This window comes from Balearica regulorum, chromosome 3 (assembly GCF_011004875.1).
Source record: "Balearica regulorum gibbericeps isolate bBalReg1 chromosome 3, bBalReg1.pri, whole genome shotgun sequence".
Lineage (NCBI taxonomy): Eukaryota > Metazoa > Chordata > Aves > Gruiformes > Gruidae > Balearica > Balearica regulorum.
In genome coordinates this window covers 24,588,663-24,616,150 of record NC_046186.1, presented here as the reverse complement: position 1 = coordinate 24,616,150, position 27,488 = coordinate 24,588,663, and the positions used below count along the sequence as shown (strand labels likewise).

The following is a 27,488-nucleotide window of genomic DNA, read 5'->3' as shown; positions in this document are numbered from 1 at the left end:
AATGGAGAGTTTTTTTCATGCAGATTTTAGCCTTTCTGCAGAAGTCATTCTTCTAAGGCACATTCTCCTTATTTCATTATTAGCATAAGTACCTGGCAACAAAGTACTAGTCAAGAAGATAAAAATTCTGATTTATTTCTTCAGTCAAAAGTCAGAAATTTCTAGAAAGCAAATCTAGGTAAAGCTGAAAAACACATTGTCTTTTTAACACCATTCTTGAGTTCACATGGATATCTTGCAGAAACTTGTATCTGCAGAGCATAAACAGAATCTCAGAGGATGGGAAAATGAGAGATAGGACAAGATCCAAGTATTGCCTCCAGTTGTCCTAAGAGAATAAATTAGACTATGTTTACATTAGCAGTAATAGTGCAGTGCACCACAAGCAGCTTAATAGTGCAAAACAGTTGGTGCTAAAGGCCTGAGGTCCATACTACATGTATATTTCAGGGGGTTTGCTGTGGACTATTTGTAATATGTTTCTTTAGGGTGAATGCCTGTAAGTAGCTGGAGAACACCTTCCAGCTTAGTTTCATCCAAAAAGAACTCAGTTTATCTGCTCTGAAATTGCTCTGTGATGCAAACCAAAGCACAGTAAGAGGAGATGGATGGAGATTGTTTCAGAAGTGCACCTTGATGTGAATGTGTTTTTAATTTCCTGGTGCAACTATTGTAACTCATAGAGAAGGCTGACATTTGCAGACACTTTGTACATCCAGGATTGACTGGGGTCCATGGGTAAACAAATGAATGCTCAGAAATGTCCTTTTAAGATTTTATAGTATCTTCATGAAATTCAGACACAAATCCCACCCAACAAAGTAGTTTGAGAAGCTGCCTTACTCCGGACATGGCCTATAATGAATATATTCTTGCTACCCACTAGTTGTTCGTTTTTTTCCAAGGAAAAGGCGTCACTCAGGCGGAGAATGCACACAGGCAGAGTATATGTGTCATGTTTTAATTCAGTTTTTCACACATTAAGAATAATTCTTAATACTGTTCTGTGTTATCAGACTGTCAACACCCTCCTGAATGACCATTCTTTTTAATTGTAGCTTAGATATTGTGAAACTTTTAGATGTCTGTATTGTTTTTCTTTGTTACTGGGTGTTTTTTTCCCCTCACTGATTTTAAACAAACTTAGTGGTAGATTGTATTTGCCTTACAGTATCTTTCAGAAGAAGGTATTGCATACATGCTATTACATATGTGCAGTTCTATGTGTATAACTCTAAATTCTTACAAATTATTTTTTTTCTGTATTGGCCAGGTATTAACTCTTTAAAATGAGTAGCCCTTCTGCTCTTATCTTATCTAAAAGGAAAACATGAATTGTTCATTTTCTCATCAAACAATATATTCAATTTTTGTTCTAGATCATCTATTTTCTATAACGGTGTGGTGGGTTGACTCTGGCTGGAGGCCAGGTGCCCACCAAAGCTGCTCTATCACTCCCCCTTCTAAACTGGACAAGGGGGGGCAGAAAATATAACAAAAGGCTTGTGTTTCGAGATGAAGACAGGTAGAGATCACTCACCAATTACTGTCATGGGCAAAACAGACTTAACTTGGGGAAAAATTAATTTAATTTATTACCAATCAAATCAGAGTAGGGTAATGAGAAAATAAAAAGAAATCTTAAAAAACCTTGCCCCCCACACCTCCCTTCTTCCTAAGCCTCCTCCCCCTGAGCAGCACAGGGGGACGGGGAACAGGGGTTGTGGTCAGTTCATCACATGTTGTCTCTGCCGCTCCTTCCTCCTCACAGCGAGGACACCTCACACTCTTCCCTTGCTCCAGCGTGGGGTCCCTCCCACAGGAGACAGTCCTCCAGGAACTTCTCCAATGTGGGTCCTTCCCACGGGTTCCAGTTCTTCACAAACTGCTCCAGCTTGTGTCCCTTGAACGGGGTGCAGTACTTCAGGACCAGACTGTTCCAGTGTGGGTCCCCCACAGGGTCACAAGTACCGCCAGCATACCTCCTCCGGTGTGGGCTCCTCTCTTCATGAGGCCACAGGTCCTGCCAGGAGCCTGCTCCAGCATGGGCTTCCCACAGGGTCACAGCCTCCTTTGGATGCATCCACCTGCTCTGATGTGGGGTCCTCCACAGGCTGCAGATGGATACCTGCTCCACCATCAACCTTCATGGGCTGCAGGGGGACAGCCTGCCTCAGCATGTCCATCTTGGAGCCGTCTGGCAATGTCTGTGTTGGACATAGGGAAACTTCTAGGATCTTCTCACAGAGGCCACTCCTGTAGCCTCCACTCCCACTACCAAAACCTTGCCATGCAAACCCAATGCAAACAACCATTTAAATAAAAAAAAAAAAAAAATCTAGTAAATAAACTAATAACTACTTCCACTTGAAGTGAGCAGTAGGATTCTAATGTTTCTAAGGTAAATGTTCAGCTACTCCACAAAACACTCTACTGCTGTATTCTGCAGAAAGTCATCGCTGATTCCATTTGTTCATTCTGCACAGTTTAGTTCCATCAAGAGCAAATGAAGATATGAGACTAATGGTATGTTTTTACACTTAAGATTTAATACATAGACTAACAATGCATTCAGCTGGTTGTCACTTTTAAAAATGGAATATCCGGACATGACCCAGTTCAAGACAAAATATGTCATAGAAGCATAGAATGGTTTGGGTTGGAGGGGACCTCAAAGATCATCCAGTTCCAACCCCCCTGCCATGGGCCTCCACTAGATCAGGTTGCCCAAAGCCCCATCCAACCTGGCCTTGAACGCTTCCAGGAAGGGGGCATCCACAGCCTCTCCGGGCAACCTGTTCCAGTACCTCACCACCCTCACAGTAAAGAATTTCTTCCTAACATCTAATCTAAATCGACCCTCCTTCAGCTTAAAGCCATTACCCCTTGTCCTGTCACTACACTCCCTGATAAACAGTCCTTCTCAGTCTTTCCTGTAGGCACCATTCAGGTACTGGAAGGCTGCTATAAGGTCTCCCCAGGGCCTTCTCTTCTCCAGGCTGAACAACCCGAACTCTCTCAGCCTGTCTTCATAGGAGAGGTGCTCCAGCCCTCTGATCATCCTTGTGGTCCTCCTCTGGACTTGCTCAAACAGGTCCGTGTCTTTCTTGTACTGGGGCCCCCAGAGCTCGATGCAGTACTCTAGATGGGGTCTCACAAGAGCAGAGCAGAGGGGCAGGATCACCTCCCTCGACCTGCTGGTCACACTTCTTTTGATGCAGCCCAGGACACGGTTGGCTTTCTGGGCTGCAAGCACACATTGCTGGGTGATGTTGAGCTTTTCATCAACCAACACCTCCAAGTCCTTCTCCTTGGAGCTACTCTTAATCCATTCTCTGCCCAGCCTATAGCTGTGCTTGGGATTACCCCAACCCATGTGCAGGACCTTGCACTTGGCCTTCTTCAACTTCATGCAGTTCACACGGGCCCACCTCTCCAGCCTCTCAAGGTCCCTTTAGATGGCATCCCTTCCCTCTAGCGTGTCGACCACACCACACGGCTTGGTGTCATCGGCAAACTTGCTGAGGGTGCACTCAATCCCACTGTCCATGTTGCTGCAAAGATGTTAAACAGCATTGGTCAATATATAGTTAGATGTCTGGAGACAGTCTCAAGGCTCAGTTGCCCACCAGAGAAATATCTAGTTTCTTTTGAGTTCTTCTGCTTTCCCTCCAGGTGTGGATCCAGAAAGGCATATGTTCCCATAGATTCTTTTCTATCAGCCAGACCATGAATATGTCTCTGATACCTCAACCATCTCAGTTAGCACTAGTCATTTAATTGGGGGCACCTTACTGAGCCCCCAATGCCTAATTGAGTTATAACCAGGGGAACCTACACAGCAATTCATCTTAGCCTGAAGCAGACACCTAGCTGCCAGTCAGATGAAAAACTCTTTTACCTATATTTACTGCAATGAGAAATTAGATACCTAAAGCACCTTTAGACACAAATAGGTAAACATCTACATTTAGGTGTTTTAGAGCTCATTTCAGCTACTTCACCACAGGCTTCTAATACCGTTTGAGATGCCTTAAATAATTGTTCCTGGCCTCTAGCTGCTGCTTCAGAAAATTGTGGACATCTCACAGATACATTATCTTCAGGCAACGTGTGGGTTTTACCTTACACTTTCAAATGACACTAGACAACTATTTAGATTTATACTGAATTCCATCCTTACTACTGATGTCTGCAAAAAGTTTCTATTTATTTTAAACTTTTTTTCTTTTTTCTATAAAAAAGAGGTAGAAGAATCATACTGCAGATCTTTTCGGTGTGTCTAGTTTCTGTACAATCCTTTGAGTTTGGACAATATTTGGACCATTGAGAAACATTTGTTTGGTCATTTTTGCTTGCTTACTTGTTTTCTTTTGTCACGCTCTAAGTCCTGTGGATATAATAAGTGTATCGTTTGATTGCTGTTTCAATGATATTCACTGAAGAATTCTCTTACAGAGTTCTACGACTGGTTAAGCTTTGAAACATTTTGTATTATTACATCTGTGCTGCTAAGAGACTATGTTTTCAGCATAATTAGTTCAACCCATATTCTTTTATTTAGGCCAATCAAAATACAATTCCTGAATTGGATTTACAGTAATGTGGTAAAATAATGACGGAGGTGATGTCTTTATTACACCACTAGCTTTATGGTAATTCAGTATAGCCACTTCAAATATGATAAACTTTATAGTCTAGTTGTACCTACTCAAGTCAGGGATTGGACTAGATGACTTCCAGAGGTCACTTACAACCTAAATGATACTCTGATGAGCAAAATGATTTCAGCATTGGGAATATTTTATGTGTTCATATGTGTACTTCACAAATTTCTCAGGTACTAGACATTCATTTCTATTTCTACAGACATAAGAATTATCAAGCTTATTTTAAGCTTGGCATTTTAAGTATAGCAGTATGATTATAGACAATTTTAAAGAACTTAAAACTTTTCCTTTAAACTCTGTACAATGCTAATTATGATTCCTAAAGGTATTTGATTATTACAAACAGAATTTTACAAAAGAAGGGCCAAAACAGTATCATCTCAGTTAATTTTTTTTTAAAAATGCTTTACAATAAATCTATGACATTATGTAGGAATTTTTTACCTGTAAATATGTCACAAAGCTGGGTTTGCCACTAGAATTTGGACTTTAATGTGACTGGTCTTCTCTTTGTTCGAAGAGATAAGAAATGAGCGTTTAAAAATCAAGAATATCTCTAAGATCCTTTTTTTTTTTTTTCCTGGAAAACCATTATAGTAATATTTAAATGGTTTTTTCTTCCAAACCCCAAAGAATAATAAGGACAGGTTCTTTTCAAAATTATATGACAACTCTAATAGACATGAGTAATATTTAGAGATATAGTTTAATTATTTAATAATTTAATAAATTAATTATTGTCTTCAACTTTTTTTTTTTTTTCAGTTCACTGTTGGACAGTTTCATCATATGGGGATCAAAGACTTGCAAAGTATTTTTTGACCCTTATAGTGTTGTTCCAACATGAATAGCTACATGTCAGTTTGAAACATAATTCAGTTCAGCTTCAAGAAATACCCTTCCTTCTTATACTTCTTGAACAAGACATTTAGATCAAAATTGCAGTAGTAAATATGCAGTAGTAGCTTTCAACAATTGGGGTAGTGATTATTGTTGTTGTTGTTATTATTATTATCATTATCATTATTATTGTGTTCTTTATAGAGCCCTGTGGGTGTTAGCAGCTAAAAACTGTCAAAATGATATGGATCTATTTTATTTTTTTCCCCCACTGGTCTGCATACATTAGAATTCAGAGAATCTGTAGTTAGCCTCACAAATTAATCTTCTAAATTCTAAAGGATTTAGGAAATCTTAAGTTGCTTCTTCCTGGTTTCAAGCAGAATCCTAGTGCTTCCACCTGAGGCAGAAAACTGATCAGTCTATATATGCCTTGTAATTAATGGAATTTACCTTCTATTGACAGTTATAGAGTGGTATGGTATGAATCAGATACAATGAAACAAGGAGACAGAAAAAAAAAAAAAGAGTATTATTTACATTCAGAACATTGATTTGTCTAACAAAATTACAACATTTTTGGTGCTGTGGGAAAATGCTAATATCACAGTCCAAAGGTCCCTGATGAGACATAATGGGCAGAATTAATCACCAAAAGCCATTTTCTGAGACTTTCTACATATTCATATTTGCCCTTGGTTCACATATTTAGATTATCTTTGCAATCACAGAATGAAAAATGTTTTTAATAAAAAGAGAGAAGTGCTACTCTGTACAGAAACACTGAGACAAAGAGAAAATTCTACAACAAATGTTTTGATAGTAGCACTTCTGAATAGTGTTTTATAACAGTTGGACAGTTTGTAGTAATAGAACCAAAATTGATATATGCTTGCACTACAATTTTCTAGATCATACGGTATGTATTAGAAAAATAAGAAATATTTTATGCTAACATTTCATGCTTTTTTCTCTGTGATATAGATTGCTGTGATGTATCTTCCTTAGAAAAAAATGTTTAATTTAAATAAAACCCCCTGAACATTAGTGTCAAAATGACAAAATTAGTCTTTTGTGCAGCTGCCAGATGGTCACCAGATTCAAATATATTTTTCATACAAAGTAATATGCAAAATCCCTAAAGAATTAATATGCTAGTAAAGCTTTTATTGAAATCATTAGAATAAATCTAACTCTCTAAACCTAGCTATAACCTTTTTATGGAGGCTCAGTATATCCATAGATGTAACTCAAGCAATTTTTATTTAGCTAATAAAAATGTCTACCAAATAGACACTGATAGTGATAAAGAGAGAATAAAATAGTTTGGAAATGTCATTAGAGATCCAGATTTAGAATTAATAACATTAAGGTAGTCTCAAATGTATTTATTTTTAGTATTTTTATCTAGATTTGTAATTCATAAAGAACTTTGCATTTTTCTTTTAAAAACTGATTAATGGGCAGGAATATAAGCAGAATAAATCTCCTTTATTATGTCACATCTGCATTTTGAAATGTTTCTTGAAAAAATTATTACATGTAAAAATACCATTTCCTTGTGATACAAAAGCAAATGTTGAACTTTGAGTTGGCGTCAAGCATATTTTTTTCATTTCACTCAGTCTTGCTGACAGTTTATGTTTCTTAACAACAGGCAAAAGAGACCTGCATAATAAGAAGATCTTGGGCATGTTATTAGCATATATTAAGTCCTTCCTTTAGACACAATCTAACTCTCAGTTAAAGCAAACAGTAGTGGAAACCAAACAGAAATAGTAGTAGTAGTAGTGGAACCAAAACAAAAATAACTTGACATTAACAAATGTCCTCTATTTCTGCTCTTTATTTTTCTACTACTGTCTCTTTAGTGAGCATTAATCGATAAACATGTATTTGCTCTTACCAATGAGATATACATGCTTATAGTTTCTATATTCTTTATTTGTTCAGATTTTAAAAAGGCTACATATTTATCAAGAACTTTTGGTGCTTGGTAGAAATCAGATACCTGTTTTCTTTTATTATATCAGCATTAAACTTCACATATTTTTAGTTTGGTTTTAAGACTGCCCAGCTTTGAACATAATTGCTTTTGTCTAGCTCCAATTTATTTATTTATTTATTTATTTATTTTAAATAAAGCATAGAGATTGCTGTATGTACAAACTCCTACTATTGCGGAAGCTTTCATATTACAGAATCATAAAATCACAGAATGGCAGGGGTTGGAAGAGAGCTCTGGAGACCATCTAGTCCAACTCCCATGCTAAAGCAGGATCACCTGGAGCAGGTTGCACAGGATCGTGTCCAGGCGGGTTTTGAATATCTCCAGAGAAGGAGACTCCACAACCTCTCTGGGCAGCCTGTTCCAGTGCTCTGTCATCCTCAAAGTAAAGAAGTTATTAATGTCTTAGTTTTTCACCTTTCCTATTCAGCATATAAGACATAGCCATTAAGGGAGTCCGTAGATGTTTTGCAGAGCAGAACTGCTGAAATAATAAATAAATAAATAAACAAACCTGAAACTGCATTGTGCTCAATTTCCTGGTCACCTGTGGCTATGAAACAAAAACTAAAAATCTCATTATCTGCCAGATTTTAGCTTTACATGATACTTCCACATTTCCTGAAATCTGTCACTTTTCAACACATGTTTAGTAGCTAAGCTGTTCAAGTATTGAAGAGGACAGAAGTTCTTCCAAAGAAATTTTACAGATTTATCATTTTAGTCCAACAACATTGCGTTGGTGACATTACAGGCATGCTACCTTGTCATACTCAGTCTCATTCTTCACGTGTCAAAGGCCTTACTGAAGTCCAGGCAGACAACTCACACAGCTCTTCCCTCATCTGCAAGGCCAGTCACTTCGTCACAGAAGTTAATCAAGTTGGTGAAATATGATTTCCTCTTGTTTAGTCCATGCTGACTATGTCAGATGACTTTCTTGTCCTTCAAGTGCCTGGAAGTGGTTTCCATGTTTAGTTGCTCCATCACAACCTGACTGGACAAAGCCCTGCCCAAGCTGGTTTGAATTCCTTGTTGACTGCTTTGAACCACAGGCTTGACTATTGAGCTACCAAGGTCCCTTCCAACCTGAATTATTCTGTGATTCTAAGAAGAAACCTGAATATTGTCTCAGCATTATGTTTTTTTATTATTTTTTTTTTTTTTTTTTTTTTCTGTCACAAGACCCGTAATGAAACCAGGACAAATAAAAACACAGTCAGTTCATACTGTGATTCTACCAGCTTATGTAATTTCATAGAATTATGCTTGCCTGTTTGTTTCTTTCACTACACTGTATCCATGGAGACAAAGTTATTGCTGATCAGTTTTATAAAGAAAGAGGGTTTAAGTATAGACCCTCTGAGTGTATTTTAAGTCAGAGATATTACGTTATCATCTACCAGCAGAAATATAGTCAGATCTGAAGCACAAATTATTTCTTACTCAAATGTCATGCAAGTTCAAAATAATTTAAGGCTGATTTGGCCTTGCTTTTTTTTGCATGCTGCATTGATATTGCATCCAAAACAATGAGACATCTTTAAGATACCAGTGGAATGGAACTTTCACACAAATTTGTGGGATGGCGAATAGAGTCAAGACTTTGCTGACTCCCTCAAACTTCCACCTCACCCCATACTCACCAACATTTCATGTTTGTTTTATTAATTTTATTGTTTTCTCTTTATGGCTAGATATATTACATGCTTTAAACAACGTTTCCTATCTTGATATTATTAAAAACCCAAACTGAATACTTAAATGATTTGTACTTTCCCTTCACTTATATTTCTGAGAACTAAATAATATCAACTATAAATATAATTATTTTTTTTAATCAGAAAATAGGCTCTAGTTGTTTGATATCTATTCAGGTCAAAAATTGAAACAGCTTTGCAGATGAGGTCTCATAAATGTTGATTACAGAGAAAAAATGTCTCCTTATCTGTTTCAGACTACTATGTACACTTTATTATGCCATCTGACTTTTTCAAAGAGGTGACTGATGATTTGTGTTCAGCTCATGCTCTATTATGACATCCAGATCGTCTTCTAAAGACCTGTTACCTGACTAGATGTCACTCAGTCTGTAACTGAGCAGTGTGTTACACCTTTCTAAATGTAGTATCATATTTAATGACACTTTTCTGGTTTTTTGTTTGTTTGGGGTTTTTTGCTTCTTTTTTTGGGGGGGGGGGGGTGTGTGTGGGGGTGTGTGTGTGTGTGTTTGTTTTTCTAAGGCAATCTCTCCAATTCCTCAAGACTAGTTTGCTTTCTAAACCTGTGTACTTACAGTCATTCCCAGTGTAGAAGCTTAAATATCAGACTTGATGATTCAACATACAGCTTGGTTAAAAAAAATGCACATGAAAGGAGTTGTAGAAGTCTCTGTACATCTTTCAAATCTGAAGTAGAAAACACTAACTATTCATACTCTCCAACCAGCTCTGACCCTATCCCATAACATTTTAAGTTAGACAATTTTTTCCAGGGTTGCCCATGAGACTCTCATATGTTGATTACCCTTACTAAAGTCAAGATCTATAGCTATTATATTGCATCTTTTTTCATTTTTTAGATTGGAGGATGTGGTGGGTTGACCCTGGCTGGAGGCCAGGTGCCCACCAAAGCTGTTCTATCACTCCCCCTTCTCAACTGGACAAGGGAGCAGAAAATATAACAAAAGGCTTGTGTTTTGAGATAAAGACAGGTAGAGATCACTCACCAATTACTGTCATGGGCAAAACAGACTCAACTTAGAAAAATTAATCTAATTTATTACCAAGCAAAACAGAGTAGAGTAATGAGAAATAAATGCAAATCTTAAAACACCTCCTCCTACCCCTCCTTTCTTCCTGGGCTCAACTTTACTCCCAATTTTCTCTACCTCCTCTGCCTGAGCTGCACAGGGGGACAGGGAATGGTGGTTGTGGTCAGTTCATCACACATTGTCTCTGCTGTTCCTTCCTCCTCAGGGGGAGGACTCCTCACACTCTTCTCCTGCTCCAGGGTGGGGTCCCTCCCACAGGAGACAGTCCTCCAGGAACTTCTCCAACATTGGTCCTTCCCACGGGTTCCAGTTCTTCACAAACTGCTCCAGCTTGTGTCCCTTGAACGGGGTGCAGTCCTTCAGGACCAGACTATTCCAGTGTGGGTCCCCCACAGGGTCACAAGTTCTGCCAGCATACCTCCTCCGGTGTGGGCTCCTCTCTCCATGAGGCCACAGGTCCTGCCAGGACCCTGCTCTAGTGCGGGCTTTCCATGGGGTCACAGCCTCCTTTGGGCATTCACGTACTCCGCCGTGAGGTCCTCCACAGACTGCAGGTGGATATCTACTCCACCATCAACCTCCATGGGCTGCAGGGGGACAGCCTGCCTGACCATGATCTTCTCCATGGGCTGCAGGGGAATCTCTGCTCCATTGCCTGGAGCACCTCCTTCCCCTCCTTCTTCACTGACCTTGGTGTCTGCACATTTGTTCCACTTACATGTCCTCACTCCTCTCTCCTGGCTGCTGTTGTGCAGCACTTTTTCCCCTTCTTAACTATGTTATCTCAGAGGTGCTACTAGCATCACTGATTGCCTCAGCCTTGGCTAACAGCAGGTCCGTCTTGGAGCCATCTAGCAATCTCTCTGTTGGACATGGGGGAAGCTTCTAGCAACTTCTCACAGATGCCACCCCTGTAGCCTGCCTGCTACCAAAACCTTGCTATTGAAACACAAACCAAATACAGCAGCTACTATCTACAGATACTTGAGACAAGTAATCCATATCTGTATTCATTTTTTTGTTAATTTTTTCTATTCCCTCAGCATCCTTATTTTAGTTCCTTGATATAGGTTTCTGCAGTTGAAGAGGAAGGGAAATAGTATTGTCTTTGAAAAAAAAATCTTTTTCTTATAGATGGCTACGTGTATGACTTCATTCCTAACAAGTTATTTCTTAAATGCATCTTGCCATAAACTTTACCACACCAGAAGTATCACACTCAGGGAAAAGTACTCAATTTTATGCCCTGTGTTTCTCTCTGCTCAGATTATGTTGTGACTATTGTGATGTAGACTTCTTTGCAGCACAAATTTAGGAAAGGCAACCATCTCATTTCTCTGATTAGTAGGCAATATTAAGCATGCATAAATGTAGTGCTTTTCATAATCTTGTTCTTCATGGTACTCTGTCTATAGTCTGTCTATTGTTAGAAGCCCTTCAGTTCTGTAGACTAAGAATTGTAAAGAAAGCTAAAACTTTAAATGAATCATGTGCATGATTAAAGACATAGTCTCCTTTTTATGCAGGGATACATTAAATTCAATGTATTTAAGATCAGCTTTGCATTTCAAAGATATAGCTTTTCTCAAGAAAGTGGTCATAACAAAAAATTAATTTGGAGGAGCTGTGTAGAGAATGGTAAAGGGTTTTGAACAGCCAAAGTAAATATAAAAACACAGACATGAAAGCCGATGGAGTTCTAAAAATAATTGCATGCGTTAGAATAGCAAATCCCATTAACAGACATGAAGTTAGTTATTTTTTGCTGAATAATCAGTTGTTAAGTAATCAGTTATTAGATAGCTAACTGCATAGAATTGGACCACTTCATATCTGACATCTGTTGTGAATGAAATAAAAAAGAGCATACTATATCTCCAGCTAGAATTAAAACACACAGAGAAGGTAATGATGTTTTGATAATTTAAACTTTTTATCTAATATGTTCATAACTAAATTATACTTCACATCTAGCTGTATTCACTAATAAGTGTTTACACTTGTTAATGCAAATAATTTGGTTTCATGAACATTGCACAAATGGGAGGTGCAGGGAAAGAGAAAAAGAAAACTGAAGATCTGATAAGACAAACATAATAGCCAAAAGGCCTTTTAGAAATGTTGATATTTTTAGAATAATTGTCATATGAGGCATATATGTTTTTATATGTCTGAAGTCTTTTACAGTAAGAAATAAATAGTTTCATTATTAAAAGGTATAAAATAAGAGTATCCTGACTTAGGAATCAATGGGAAGGAAGTTATAAGCCTTTCAGTAAGTGCAAAGAAAATATATACAAATTAAATCCAAATAGACTAAGTAAAATGTGACTTTAGATTTTGTTTTGAATATAGTAGAATTTTTGTTGATTTATACTTGCAACATCCAGAAAAACAGGAGCAGAATTCTATTAGTATAAGTCAGCTACCCTCATAGATGACACTAGATAATATTTGATCGCGAATTTTATTATCAGCTCATCGTGAATATAAAATTTGCTTGCTGAGGGGTAAATAGTGTAGATTTATAATATAGGTGTGACACTTTTTATTATAAAATGTTACTTCACAAGTTAAACTAAAATATAAATCTTTATTTTTATTCCATATATTTCTTTCAACTTTTAATGCATTTTGAAATCCAAATCATAAATTTTAGATAGATCAAGGATCATGAATATGGAATGAGTTTATATGTATGTGTATAGACATGCAAATAAAAAGAAATTTGAATAGTGCATACTGATAGTGGAGAAATTAATATTTTCAGATAGCGTGTTTATAAATAGAAAAATCAGATACTGAAAGTTAGTTTCTAAACTGTTTCCAGATGTTTTCAGGTATGGTATAGCTAGCCATGATGTTTCTGATTAAACTCCTCTTAATTTCCAAATGCAATAGATCATGTTCTGATATGCATGCTTTTGCAATTCTACTGTCTCATGTACATATAAGCTATATAATTTTAAAGACCAATAACATATTTATATTCAGTTTGAATTAAGTGTTTTTAAAGGTACACCTAGCTGTGTCTTTGTTAAGACATAGGAAAGAGGAAAAACAGTTTTGTGACTAAATGGAACACAGGTTTTGGAGGCCAATTTACAGCTTCTCACATCAGATCAAAGAATGAACTCTGTAATTCTATTTTGAATATGTAGATAACAGGGGTTTTCACTATAAAAATGGTACCAAGATGTTACAAGTATTGATATTGTAATTGTAATCTTCTTCTGCTATAGAAACACAAGTAGTCATCACCATTGAATGAAAGTAAAGGTTGAGCAATGTATGTCCGAGAAATGCAGTATAATTTAATCTACTAAGGCTGAATATACTGTTATTTTTAGGACTTCTGATTGTAAAATGGTAAGTCAGCAATAAGAAGTCAAAATCTTGCTAATGGGCAAAGAGCACACAATATATATATAAGTAAAGCCAAGAATTAATTGTTAGTATAATGGCAATCTTAACAGTTTAATTCAAGAAACATTATTAGTCTACATCTAATTATTACAGAAAAAGAAAGAATAGTAGTGCAGTTAGAGTACTTTTATACAGTGTCTCAATAGTAATAGTAATAACAATAGCTATAACACTATTAAAATTGTAACATAGTTCTTAGTTTCTGTCTCTTGGGGTTATGCTCATCATTCCATCGCTCCTCTAGGTCTTAAAATTGGTAGTTTTTGACTGCTGGAGAGGTTAACACCATAAGTCATCAGGCTCTGCAGTCTTTCATTGGCATGAATATGATGATGATATTGCTGCTTTCTTCTTGCTCCCCTAAGACCCACTTTGGGTCTTTTTTTTATGTTTGCTAACACACTTTTACACCTTTATCTTTCTTTATTGCTCTGCAGCATCCAAATTGCATCCAAAATTGCAGCATCCAAATTGCATCCAAAATTACATCCAAATGTACTATATATGGTATGTTTTATCTATATTAGATACTGGGTTTTTGCTGTCTTTGTTACCCTTAAAGCCAATTTTGTCCAGCTCCAAGTCTACATTTCTTGAGCCATGGAGAGTGGTTTATAGCTGTGGGGTCCCCAGTGCCAAGCCTGTAACTTGTCTCTTATCATCCCATGCTGTCCACCCATGTAGACTGCATCTTGTCTCTCCATTTCTGAAGGCCTCTGCAGTTATATGAAACCCACATTCCCTTATCCCTTATATTGTAAAAGTCATAAATACCTCATTCTAATAGATCTGTATAAAACCGTGGTTGTACTGTGCAAAGGTAAACAAAAGTGAACCTGGTCAATAAGAGAAATTACTGTCATAGAAATGAAGTAAAACAAAGCTGCAGCCACACCGAGAAAAATTCAGACAGGGTAAACCTGACAAACACCAATATTGAGGCCCTGCAGATTCCATACAAAGGTTGTAGCCTCTTACTAGGAATGGCAATACTGCATTACAGGGCTACATGGTTGCAAGGTAGTAGGGGATGAGAGGTGGAACAGTGAAGTCAACTGTAATGGAGGGTTATTCTGGGTGACTGACTAGCCATTGTAGTGGTCGTTGGGTCTAGTGAGACTTATTAATATGTAGGTGTATTCAAACTTACTATATGTGTAAGAAAACATCCATAGTATAACTAAATGACTGTTTTCATTATATTCACTTCTCTTACAGCACATATTAAATGGTTGTAAGGTTTTGCACTTCTCACCTAAAGGATGACAGTAAATATTTATTTCCCAGAAATTAGTCTTCCAGGAGTCCATGTTCAGCAGTAAAATATTTTGTAACGATCACTGCACTGTAAAAAACAAACAACCCTCAATACCTAGTGAAGCTTTTATATGTATTTATCTGTATGTATGCATTATTTGACTGTATGTTTGTGTATATGGACTATATGTTTTTATATATGTATGGGTATGTAAGGCTATTGCATTTGGTGATACTAATTCATTGTATTCTGAAGACCAAAATTTCTTTCTGCTATGTGTATCTGGCAATCTGCTGCATTTAATAATACACTTTTTCAGTGTACATAGCTCAAGTGAGCACTGATGCAGTCCACCCAAGGGAACACAGATCTCAGTGGGAATGAGCAGGGATGTGGTTTTCAAGGTTTGAAAATTCACACCTAATATCCAATTACATGTCTACGATGGATTTGATTAATGCCTGCTTTACACCTTTTCATGTACAGTTGCACATGTTTTATCAGGCCTCTAACCATCTACACCTTAAATGACCGGCATGCATTTAACTATGTTTATGTTTCAACTCATCCTGAGGGTTTCAACTCATCCTCTTCCAGGTTGTAGATGACCTGCACTTTTCATCAAAAGGTGTGATTATAGTGCATCCTGAGCAGAGCAGGAAACTGGGTCATTGTTCTTGTTGCTCTCCATCTCACATGTCAGTCAGAAAAGAACTGACTTCAGTAAGACTTTTGACACTGTCTCCCATAACATCCTCATAGGTAAGCTTAGGAAGTGTGACGGTTAGATGAGTGGACAGTGAGGTGGATTGAGAACTGGCTGAAGGGCAGAGCTCAGAGGGTTGTGATAAGCGGTGCAGAGTCTAGCTGGAGGCCTGTAGCTAGCAATGGGTCCTAGGGGTCAGTACTGGGTCTGGTCTTACTCAGCATATTCATCAATGACCCGGACGAGGGGACAGAGTTACTCTCAGTGAGTTTACTGATGATAGTGGATGATACACCAGAAGGCTGCGCTGCCATTCAGTGTGATCTGGACAGACTAGAGAGTTGGGTGGAGAGGAACCTAACAAAGTTCAACAAAGGCAAGTGTAGGGTCCTACACCTAGGGAGGAATAACCTCAAGCACCAGTACAGGTTAGAGGCTGACCTGCTGGGAAGCTGCTCTGTGGAGAAGGACCTGGGAGTCCTGGTGGACAAGTTATCCATGAGACAGCAGTGTGTCCTTGTGGCCAAGAAGGCCAATGGTATCCTGGGGTGAATTACAAGTGTGGCCAGCAGGTCGAGGGAGGTTCTCCTCCCCCTCTACTCTGCCCTGGTGAGGCCACATCTGGAACACTGTGTCCAGTTCTGGGCTCCCCAGTTCAGGAAAGACAGGGAACTACTGGAGAGAGTCCAGCGGAGGGCTACGAGGATGATGAGGGGACTGGAGCATCTCTTGTATGAGGAAAGGCTGAGAGAGCTGGGTCTGTTTAGCGTGGAGAAGAGAGGACTGAGAAGGGATCACATCAACGCTTATAAATATCTAAAGGATGAGTGTCAAAACGATGGGGCCAGACTCTTTTCAATGGTGCCCAGTGACAGGACAAGGGGCAATGGGCACAAACTGGAACACAGGAAGTTCCATCTGAACAGGAGGAAAAACTTCTTCCCTTTGAGGGTGACTGAGCACTGCAACAGGTTGCCCAGAGAGGCTGTGGAGTCTCCTTCTCTGGAGATATTCAAAACCCGCCTGGACGCAATCCTGTGCAAAGTGCTCTAGGTGATCCTGCTTTAGCAGGGGAATTGGACTAGATGATCTCCAGAGGTCCCTTCCAACCCCAGCGATTTTGTGATTCTGTGAGATGTTGCATAATTAGAAGATGGTGGGAAACCCAATGCTGTAATCAAATTTCCTTTCAACATCTCACTAAATTCCTAAAGAAAAATTTGCAGATCCCACAGAATCAATCTCCAGCATATAGATTTTCCTTCTAGTTTTGCCCCAGGCTAACATAATTGTTTAAATCATCTACATTTTTTCAGCCATTGGGAAGGAGCAGATAAAAATTTAATCACTGAAATTTTGCATAATGTCATACACAGTAACACAAAACTTGAGTGCCATATGATTGTATGGCTTTGATTTCTTTATTTCTTTGAATTTTGAAGTATGTTCTGGTAAATCTGACTTCTTAATTTTGCTGTTAGTTTGGGTTTCTAAAGTTTTGTGATTTCAGGTAACTGAAATATTAATAAAATTATTTGTACTGTCAATGAAAAATATTTTCTGACAGGGAAATAGCTAAGTGAAAAAAATATTTGTAATTAATGGAATGTGAGTGAAACACTGGAAGATCTAAACATCTTTTGGTTTACTCCTTCCCATTTTGTTTTATAGAACACAAACTATTTTTTGTAGAAAGAGCATTCATATGGAGGAGAGAACCCTTTGCTTCACCTATTGAAGCAATCATATTTTAAAATTTGTACTTAAAATACACATTTAATGAGGAAAGAAAACACAGTTATTTAAACACAAATTAATTTTGCAGTTCTAATTTTCAAAATCATAATCACTGCTTGTTTCACTATAAAACAACCTGTGTAACCTGATAAAATGTTAAAAAATTATCTTCCTGACACTAATTATTACAGAGCCACTCCCCTTTCATATTTTACTTTAAAGGTACATAGGATATTGTGCCTGGAGTTTTTTCTCTTAGATAAATACGGCTTTAAGATATCACACTTCTGTTAATTCCTGTGTATGGTAGCATTGTTCAGTTCACATCATAGTTCTTTTATTATTCCTTTTATCATTTAAAATTATCCTTCCCTGAAGAGGGGAAATGGAGAGGGATGTGCTGATCTCTTCTCCCTGCTATATAGTGGCTGGACACATGGGAACAGTTCAAGGCTGTCTCATGGGAGGATTAGGCTACATATTGGGAAAATTTCTTCACCAAGAGGGTGGTCAAACCCTGGAACAGGCTTCCAAGAGAGGTAGTCGATGTCAGAAGCCTGTCAGTGTTTAAGAGGGATTTGGACCATGCCTTTAATAACATGCTTTAACTTCTAGTCAGCCCTGAAGTGGTCAGGCAGTTGGACTAGATGATCATTGTAGGTCCCTTCCAAATGAAATATTCTATTCTGTTCTTTTCTGTTGTATTCTATTCTAGTCTACTATAGTCTACCCTATGCTATCCCTGATAACAAAGGCTTTATTACATGTATTGCAGTAAGTTCTTGTCTTCATGTAAAAAAGGCCACCAATATGTTATTAAACATAGAGGAGGTCAAAGGATGACATTTATTACACTTCAGAATGTATTTGTTTTCATTTATCTTGATCAATTCTTTTTTTTTTTTTTTTTTTTTTTTATTTTCATTTCAGGTTATAAAGACTTAATACCTTTTCTTAGTCAAGTATTAAAAAATAGTTCTAGTCTTCAGGGATATTTTGTGCTCTGCTTTTGTTATGAAGTGCTGGGACACAGTTTTATCATGTTTTCTCGAGTTCTTTGATACAATGCTGTTATATTTGTTCAAGAAGATCAGTTTTAGTGAGGACTAATCCCGAACATGATTTATCCAAATCAATGCCCTCCCTCCTCCACAAACTGCATTACAAAGTCTCATTCTGGAGCTGTATGAGAGGAAATAATATGATGCCACTGTCAGAATTTATGCTAAATATAATAAATGCATACTGTGCTTATACTTTTGGGTATATTCTACAGTATTTTATGATATATTGCATCTTTACAGTTATTTGTATAGACACATGGAAATTATGATAATAAAATATGGGAATGTATTACTGTGATCTTCCTTACAATTTCAAAATCAGAACTAATGTGATAATCTATATTTCTAAAATGTTCAGTGATTACGCTTTGCTTTTAAGGCTTATGAGTAGTAATATATAAACAAAAGAAGAAATTGCAGGAAGATAAGAACTTTTTTGTTAATTAGCTAAAAAAGGCAAAAGTAAACCTGTAACTCCCTCTTAAGTTTTTTTACAGGTTTCATTGACATTTAAGTCAAATTTGTACCATTCTCATATCTTAAAAATCTACTTTACTTGGTCACTGGCTCAGATTGTCTGAAGAATGTTTTACACTGTATTTAAGTTTCTAGCCAATATCTTCATGTTTCTAGATGAATAATAATTTCAACAAGAAAGTCATTAAGCACACGTCTTTGGAAGCAAGCTAGCTTATTTAAAACTGGTCTAAAAGTCTTTGAAATTTATCTGTAAAGACATTCTTCCTTTCCGCCCCCCCCCCCCCCGTTATTTTATTGACAGCATATTTTGCTATTAAGTAAAATTAAAAGTTTTTCCAGAGTAAATTATTTATACAATATACACTATGATTTAAAAGTAAGTCACATAATACTAGAGAGGGAAATCTGCAGCTACCATTTTCTACTCTTCTCTTTACATTTTAATGGAGTTTTTACAGGATGTCCTAACTGTATATTCATTACAGATGATGCCTAAGCAAACTGACAGAAACTGTTCTGTTTACCCATATTTAATTTGAATTAGATCTAAATAATGGATTCTGCCCCAATATGTTCTTACAGGGCACTATTACCTGCATATTTGAGCTGCTTGCAATATGGTTTTGAGACTAATGACTAGAGATTATCTTCATTGATTCTGGTATCATTTTTTACCAATATACGTCAAGAATAGCTCTACTCAAGTGCTTACAGATGCAAAGCTGTAAAATCGAGGTAGATAATAGAAGAATCAAGCCTGTAATCCTTAAAGTCAATCATATTTACCACTTTCTGTTAACACAGATAAATTTCATGGCACAGAATGGCACAGGATGAAAATAAATATATCAATTATCACTGAGATATGAGGGACATTTTCAACATAAGTATAGGATTTGAGAAAGTACATTCAGGTGTGGGAGATTAGATTTTAAAACTGAGGTAGGTAGACTTTTATTACCAAAAAGATGAAATAGTAATTAGTTTTTGTGTTGTGCTGTTTATTTTTGGAAATCTAAACTATGAGAAACATTACTGAACAAGGATCAGAATCTATGTGCTGTCATCACTGTCGTTATTCTTATGGCTTTTGGGAGAAATTATTTTCTTTTCTCACCGTGATAACTCATAGAATTTAACATAGTTAAATGCAAATACCTTAATAAGTAATTTTATTAAAAGTAATTTTAATGTTTTATTTTATAATGTCAAGACAATTCTCCTATATGGTTGTGGTGAATTGGCCTTGACTGGCTGCTAGGTGCCCACCAAGCTGCTCTCTCAATCTCTGTCCTCATCAAGACAGGGGGAGAAAATAAGATGAAAACGCTCATGGGTCAAGATAAGGATGGGGAGATTGCTCTCCAATTACCCTCACAGGCAAAATAGACTCAATGTAGGGAGATTAATTTATTGCCAATTAAAAATAGAGTAGGATGGTGAGAAACAACAATAAAAACTTTTTCTCAGGCCTGACTCTTCTACATCCTACCCCACCAAGTGGTGCAGGGGAGTGGGTAATATGGGCTGCAGTTGGTTCATTAACACCTCCTCTCTGCCACTCCTTCCTCACATTTTTCCCCTGTTCCCATGCAGGGTCCCTCTCACGGGATACAGTCCCTCATAAGCTGCTTGAATGTGAGTCCTTCCCGTGGGCTGGAGTTCACGGCTCCTTTCCTTGTTATTCATGGCCAGTAAATTATAAAGTTTGGTGTCACATGCTAATGTTCTTACTACTTCCTAAATTGTAGGTATTCAAATCTCTCCAAAATAGCAAGATTGTTCCTTTCCTTTCCTTTCCTTTCCTTTCCTTTCCTTTCCTTTCCTTTCCTTTCCTTTCCTTTCCTTTCCTTTCCTTTCCTTTCCTTTCCTTTCCTTTCCTTTCCTTTCCCTTTCCCTTTCCCTTTCCCTTTCCCTTTCCCTTTCCCTTTCCCTTTCCCTTTCCCTTTCCCTTTCCCTTTCCCTTTCCCTTTCCCTTTCCCTTTCCCTTTTCCTTCTCAAAATATACATTCCAGTTTAATACAAAGTTACTTAAATTTTACTGTATTTAGAATATTATCACAGTATTTATTGGAAAAAAATGTACTTTTGTGAGCTGAAACGCAAACAGGCATGACATAAACTTCTGAAAGCTAACTTATTTGTGAGATAATAATTTAAACAATTTCCTTTTAATAGATTGAGGTATTATACAAAGTGATAGGAGGATATTTCAATGTGAAAATGCTTATGTATTCTTTTTACTTCAACTTTTTCAGCCTTGAATTTTGGTTTGCTAAAGTAATACAGGGAATTATTTAGAAAACAATTTGTTTCTTATTTCAAAAGCACACTTGGGCCAACAAGCTATGTAGCTGTATGTTTAAAAACACAGTAGAAAGAAAAGCTTGGGGGGAAATGCAACTTTCAAAGTTAGTTTAAGTTAATCTGGAAATATCAATGCCACAATTTCATATTCATAATTTTTCTTATTCATAATTTAAATACAAGGCAAACTTATTTGCATGTTTTTATTCAGAATGAGGTTAGCCTCAATATATTTAAATTTCTTTGTAGTATATAGCATTATCTAAAAAATGTCCAATTATATAAAACCTTGGTGCTATGATAATGCAATGTCCATGTAAAATTACTATGCTTTTATAACAGGAATATACTTTCAGCCATAGTTCATTCATTTTCATCATGTACATAAAAATGTATAAATATATATAAGCAGTTTATATGCCTTATTTTAATTAAGAGGTTTTCTGTATGAAGCAGGGTCTTTCTTATGACATCAAACACTTCAGGACACAAGGGATAAAATTAATTTGGCCATCCTCAGGTATCTATTACTGTATGAGGTGCTCAGGTATTCAAGATGTCCATGCAAGGCTAGCAGGGATGACATGGGAAAATCCATACCCTTCTGGAGAGGCAGTTAGAAGTCAGGTAGGATGCAAAGGCATCTTAAATGATAGAAAATATCTGAGTGTTGGCATCTAAATTTAGCCCAGAGAAGGATACACTATATCCTGACTTATTGTTTGCTTTTCCTTTGAAAGTTTATTTCCATAAATACAATCTGCCATTAGCACAGTAACAGTAACATACCTGCTTTATCAGAGTTTCTAACTTGGCTCAGTATGGCTCAGACTTTTCCATTTTCTGTTCTGAATATCATTAAACAGTAGATGAACTCTGAGTGTGTATACATTTCTAGCAAAATAATTCCACTGATATGTTATATATGTTATATTTTTCTGAGGCATTTACTGTTATAAATATTTAGACATCTCCCTGTACCTCCAGTATTCACTTCAGTTGCTCGGTTGCACAATACAATGTGATGCCAAGATCCGTCACCCTTCTAAATGAGACAGTGTGCCATTGGAACTATTTTGCCAAGAAACCCTCAAGCTGAAGTACTCTGCTTCTCAGAGAAAACAGGTGCCTATGGACCTTTCTGCTACTGTTGACAGACTGTTAGTACTGAAGGAAAATATCTTTAAAATTAATTTCATAGCTGTAGAATGCACGAGGTATAGGCTTTACCCAACATGTTCAGTCAAAAGTAACATTTGAGTTAGAACTACTTAGTTTGGTTATAAGGATATAGATTTCCCATAATGAATTTTTGTTTAAGGTCATGAACACAAACACTGCTTTTTTATCATGTTACTGTTATCTCTTGGATCTCCACTGCCTAGCACATCATTACAAAGGTGTATGAATTCCCTCAATTTATCTTGTCCAGTGCTGTTTGAGTTGGGACATATGGAATTCATTAGATTATTTTTTTTAATTATAGAATCATAAAATCATAGAGTCATAGAATCGTTTATGTTAGAAGGTTAAAGACTATCTAGTTCCAACTCCCCTGCCATGGGCAGGGACACCCTCCACTAGACCACGTTGCCCAAAGCCCCATCCAACCTGGCCTTGAACACTGCCAGGGAGGGGACATCCACAACCTCTCTGGGCAACCTGTTCCAGTGCCTCACCACTCTAACAGTAAAGAATTTCTTTCTAACACCTAACCTAAATCTACCCTCCTTCAGTTTAAACCCATTACCCCTTGTCCTATCACTACATGCCCTTGTAAACAGTCCTTCTGCTTTCTACCTTTCTCCAGCTTTCTACCTTTTCTGAAGTTTGAATGTTTGTCATATTTTATTCATGTTTTACATGAAGTTTAAGTAAGAAGAATTAAAATGTCAGAAAACTCTGGAGGAACTACACTGTTGAATAAGTAATTTAAAGACCTGAAATGAATTGCCTGAAGTACTACACGATAATAGCAGAGCTGAGCTCTAACTCTCCTGATTCCTACCAAGGGCTCTGTCTAGAGAATGATTTGTGTTTGTATAAATGGATGTGCACCTTTCGTATGTAACCACTGCTTCATGTAGCCCTTTACTTCTTGTGCTCTATCAAGCCACATATCCACTTTGGATTAATTAATAAAATTAACCTATTCTTTAAAGACTGTAGGAAGTAAGACAACAGTCAAACAGGGTAAACTATGTATGTTTCCCCTGCTTGAATTTCTGCGGCCTAAAAAATTTAACTCATTTAACAAGTAAATTTGCTCATTTAACAAATAAAATTCTCGGCTCTTTTGGAGCTCTAATATGGTGATTCATTGGCTTTTAGTTTATATATAATTTGTTTTTAACAAATGATAACTGGGAGCTTCTCATTTTCAAATTTAGAGAACAGTATTTTCAGAGCTTGTTTTGAACAGCAAATCTAAAAGTATTTCTTTAACTTTTATCATTGCTGTGTCTTCCACAATGAGTGCTGCTCACCATTTTAGAAAAAGTGCTTAAAATGTTTTGAAAAACACAGAATTATTTTTCATTAATGGCAAGGAAAGGTTGTAATGAATGCATGTGTTTTTGCCTTTCCATTATTCTGTTAAAAAGAATTTATAACAGCATATAGTGTTTCTTCAAAGCTTATATTCCCATATTTGTTTCCTACTGATATTCTGACAGTTGGAGCAGCAGCAGGAGCAAAAATGAAAGCCATATTCTTGGCATTTTCTTTGGCAAAAAATGAGAAATAGAAGGACGTGCTACTATATCAGAGAATTGTCTTTAAAATTGTCAAAAGTCATGAATTACAGCCTTTTACTGTGAACATACGAATTATTGTCTTCTCCTGCAATTCTGCTTTTTATTGTTTTAATTTTGATTTTCTCTTTCAGACTTAAATCAAGCTGATTGATAATTCATTAAAAATATACCTCACATAAAATTGGAAACATTCATTGTGCTTTGGTACTTGACTGAAAAAATAAATTTTAGTGCTTTATACTATTCTGTGTATTTAGAAATGGCAATATATTTGCATATATATAAAATGAAGCAAAAAGAGAAGAAGGAAAAATATCTTAATGGTTAAGATGGTACACTGAAACTGGACACGATGTGTAGACACTATTGCTGAAGATTAAAATCTAACTTGGCAACAAGCTTCTTATCTGACTGACTGACAGATTGTGGCAGCTCTGTTAACTCTAAAATCATTGTTATGGTGGGGTTTTTGTGTGTCTTCCTCTACACAAGAAACAAAACTGTGTTTAGTAATATGCTAATTGCCTTACTGTGGTTTTATTTAAATTACTTAAATACACGATTAGTTATAGAACTATTTTACATAATCAACAGCTACCAGTAAAAATGGCACTTCATAGTAACAAGAATTTTATTATTTTAATTTTTGTGGTTAATTATGTATTTTTTTCTGATTGTAGTTTCCAGCCACTCTATGTCCATTCTTACTATATATATCTACATTATCAGAAACTTCTTCTTTATAGGACTATTCTAAGATCAGTGTCAAATTACTTCTTAACCTTTACTACATCAACAAAACTTACTGATTTTCTTAAGATTATTGCTATTGTTTTCTTTTAAATATTTCAAATTATTTGGTCTTAATTAACTTGCTGAGGAATGACTATGTTATCATAGGCAATCCAAAGAATGAAAAGCAATGGGGAAAAAGACAATCTATGTTTACTTACCTGAAAAATGTTTGCGGCATGGGGAGGGCAGCTGGTGATACTCATTATAAAACAAATAATTGGATTTGAGAGTTATGATTTTTTTTTAATACTTGTGATTATACTGTTATTTTTTGTTTCTTTTTTAAAACAGCATCAGCACCTTTTATTTTACATTATTACTATTATTTAATTTATTATTAGTTATTTGCTTTTTGTCTTTATTTCCACTGGATGTGGTTATTAGGTTCATTTTCAAATCATTATTGGGGCTAAAAGGGAAATAAGTTCCTGTGAATGAAAAATATAAATCATAGTGCCAATATTGAAAAATAAGTAAATTTCTTTTTATAAATTGTTTTTAAGTAACTGCAATTCTTGGGATAAAGGTAGTACCAAAAACCTTCAACTTTTCTTCAAAATAAGAAACAGAATAATCTGAGTGTTTTCAGTAAATTTGCTGTCATTCAGCAAAAACTGGAGGAATTATAATTTTGCAGGACAGGGCCTTCTTTTTGGCCTATACTTTATTTTGTCTGTTTGGAGACAGACTATTTCAACCTCCGAGGAGTTATGAGTTATTCATTTTGCATCTTATTAATTGCAGCTGTACCTATGCCAAATTATGAATGTGATTAATGGTTTACCTTTTAAGAGCTTTGAGGCAAAAGAAATAACTCGTTTCATAAAGGAATATGACAAATGTTTTGCTGTCTTTCACTTTACAAAATTCAATCTCAAGAGTATCAGCTACTCTACCATGTCAGTGGTTTAAGAGGAAAATTGGTCATTAGGCATTCTATATTTAAAAACAATTTATGTTTTCTAAATTAATGACCATTTTACATATGTATTTTTGTATATCTGAGATGAAATATCTTCACTGAATCTCAAGCAAATTCCTTGCTAGGACGAAAATGTGCATAGACAGAATGTTTATTGCCTTCAATGGGTTAAAATTATGCTGAATCATCTTTACTATCTGGAAAACAGCATATGATTTACAATTGGAGTACAATTAATATCTAACTTTGGAAGCTCTTGCTAACAAAAATTTCATTATCGGTATGCAAAATTTGCTGTGAGTGATATTATATATACCCATGATTTAAGCATGGGCACAGGCATTTATGCCTTCAGGTACAACTGGTGTTCTTAATTTTTTTTCCGTCCATTTACAGTGGAGGTACATATCTTAGGAATCCTGAATAGGACACTGGTATAGCTTGGGCCAGCCTGACCACTGAGGAAAACTTTGGCAGAACTGTAAAAATAAACATGATTTTTATATGTAAAAATAAATATCCTTCATTTCAACCCTGCCCTCCTTTGTAAAGCATGTTGATAACTTCTGGGTAAAATTCTTTGTAAACCCAACTGTTACTATTCCTCCCCCCCACGAAAAAGAAAAATAAAAAGAAGAAAAAGAAAAAGGAAAAATCTAACATTCCAGAGTAATTAAAAGAAAAAGAAAACAAACAAACGAACAAACAAATCCCTTCATATCTTTTTGGACAATTACCTTTTTTTAATGTGAGTAGAGGAGGAAAGGCCTATACAGGGAACTATAGGCAATGGGAAGCAACGCAGGAACAAGCTGGGCATTATGTAAGGCAGTGTTGTGCATTATCTCTGGTACACAGGTAGGCAGCTCAGTCCACTTTATGTGGCAAGGTTTTGGTAGTGAGGGCCTACAGGGGTGGCTTCTGCAAGAAGCTGCTAGAAGCTTCCCTTTGTCTGATAAAGGCAATGTCAGCCGGCTCCAAGACAGACCCACTGCTGGCCAAGGCCAAGCCAATCAGTGACAGTGGTAGCACCTCTGTCATTTAAGAAGGGAAAAAACAACCTAGGGGGAGCTTTAGCAGCCAGAGAGAGGAGTGAGAAGATGTGAGAAACTCTGCAGACACAAAGGTCAGTGAAGAAGGAAGGGGAGCAGGTGCTACAGGTGCCAGAGCAGAGATCCCCCTGCAGCCCATGGTGAAGACCATGGTGAAGCAGGCTGTCCCCCTGCAGCCCATGGAGGGAGGATGAGGGGGTGTAGAGATTCCACCTGCAGCCCGTGGAGGACCCCACGCCGGAGCAGGTGGAGGCACCTGAAGGAGGCTGTGACCTGTGGGAAGCCCACGCTGGAGCAAGCTCCTGGCAGGACCTGTGGCCCCGTGGAGAGAGGAGCCCACACCAGAGCAGGTTTGCTGGCAGGACTTGTGACCCCGTGGGGGACCCACGCTGGAGCAGTTTGCTCCTGAGGGTCTGCACCCCGTGGGAGAGACCCACGCTGGAGCAGTTCATGAAGGACTGTAGCCCGTGGGAGAGACTCACATTGGAGAAGGTCGTGAAGGACTGTCTCCTGTGAGAGGGACTCCATGCTGGAGCAGGGGAACGATGAGAGGAGTCCTCCCCCTGAGGATGAAGAGGTGGCAGAAACAACGAGTGATCAACTGACTGTAACCCCCATTCCCTGTCCCCCCTGTGCCGCTGAGGGGTAAGGAGGTAGAAACCAGGAGTGAAGTTAAGCCCAGGAAGAAGGGAGG

At 37.1% G+C, this 27,488-nt stretch overlaps 1 protein-coding gene and 1 long non-coding RNA gene across 2 annotated transcripts in view; one reads left to right on the top strand and one right to left on the bottom strand.

Annotated features, from left to right (window-relative positions):
- CSMD1 (CUB and Sushi multiple domains 1) overlaps positions 1-27,488 on the top strand; it is a 1,232,729-nt gene that overhangs the window by 847,391 nt on the left and 357,850 nt on the right. The gene's annotated exons all lie outside the window — the stretch shown is intronic.
- The window catches only part of LOC142600924 (uncharacterized), a 782,912-nt gene continuing 782,424 nt past the window's right edge, over positions 27,001-27,488 (bottom strand). The window contains exon 3 of the long non-coding RNA XR_012834404.1: positions 27,001-27,183. This is a non-coding gene — a long non-coding RNA (uncharacterized LOC142600924). The remainder of the gene's footprint in view (positions 27,184-27,488) is intronic.